Below are 1,749 nucleotides of genomic sequence, written 5' to 3'. Positions count from 1 at the left end.
TGACATATACTGGGTTCCAGTCCCCATATAGTGAGCTGCTCTAGAGCTTTCACGTGTCTCATGTAATCTTCATGGGATTTGATGAGAACATTGAGACTCAGAGCTGGAGTCTCACCCAAAGTCTCACAACCAGAAAGTGATGGAATATTATGTCTAACTAACCTAAAGCTGTATGACTCCAAAGCCAATACTCCTTCTGCCCCCAAATTCTCAGTCAACAGGAATTTATTTAAGGGCATTAAACAATAGAATAAATAGTCTTATGCAAAGCAGTTAATTCATGCATGCAAGGATGGGTCTATTTTCAGAAGTTAAGTATGTTGTAGTGGTGAGGCATTTGTACACAGTGGCTAAGGGCAGAAGATCCAGAATAGGCAAAAAAAAAAAAAAATTGAATCTTAGTTGCATCACTTCCTAGCTGTGTGATCTTTGCCAATTTACTACACCTCTTGGACCTTCACTTTCCCCATCAGAAAAATGAGAACAGTTATGCCTAGTTGATTAGATGTTGAAAGGATGACACAACACAATACAGAATGCTTAATAAAGAGCTCTGAACACAGAACTTAATACATGTAAACTATAATAATCTATTTTATTCTCATTCCTATATAGATGATTATTAAAATGGCCATGATTTTTTTTCTTTTGTTAAAACAGCTTTATTTAGGGGTAATTTACATACCACAAAATTCCCTCATTTTATACCTACAACTCAATATTTTTAAATTACAGAATTATACAGCCATCATCACAATCTAATATGAAACATTTCCACCATTCCAAAAAGAAATCTCATGCCATTTGTGTTCATCTCCATTCCCACCACCAACCCCAGGGAACCACAAATCTCCTTTTTCTCCCTACCCTTATTCTAGCTTGGAACAAAGGTCAACACTATTAAGAAAAATATTAACTAAATATTAATATTTTAAAATACAAGACATAAAAAAATTTACAAAGAAAATCAGTTATATATTACTCTAAATGATCACTCAAAGTAGAAGGTATAATATTGATGTTAAACCAAACTGACAATAGTGATAAACCTTGCCAACGAAAGCTCATTATTCAGACAACATTTAGTAATAGGTCATAATGCAAATTCTCCTTTGAAAAAGATAAATATATATGTATACATGTGTATATTCTTCTAAATTTGTGTAACTCTTTACATTTTATAAGTAAAAAAATGTTTTTGTTTAAAAAAAAGAAAATCAGTTATAAACACAATTGTCAAATCATTTTAAAAATATGATATGGTGAAATATGTGCTTTATTACTAATGAATTAAATAACAAGATCTAGTGTTGGCTCCAATAATGACTATAATTTTAAAGTAATGATGAGTATTAGTGATACTTTGAGTATCTGCAACAAGTATGATATGAAAGAAAGATGATTTCTTTTTTTTTAACTAGTCTAAATGGAATAGTTTTTATTGAGTGATTCTTTAAATTCTATGATGCTTTACAATTTTCAAAAGTTTCACACACATAGTTTAATATAATCCCATAATAACCCTTTTTATTTCCACTACCCTTATCTTGCCCCTTCCCTCCTCCTTCTCCCCACTGATAGCCACTTGTTCATTCTCTGTAAGATGGCCATGATTTTACTGAAGTATTTACAGGTAAAATAACATACTCTCTGAGATTTGCTTCAAAATACTTTAGCTTAAAAAGGGGACTGGAGAGAGTGGTGGGCTGGGATGGCCCTGCTGGGGCGAGTGCGGTGCTCGGGTACGAG

The sequence above is a fragment of the Mesoplodon mirus genome (genome assembly GCF_964341445.2).
Source record: "Mesoplodon mirus genome assembly, chromosome: 6".
NCBI classification, from domain to species: Eukaryota; Metazoa; Chordata; class Mammalia; order Artiodactyla; family Ziphiidae; genus Mesoplodon; species Mesoplodon mirus.
The sequence above is the reverse complement of the archived record's forward strand: the minus strand, read 5'-3'. Positions refer to the sequence as shown.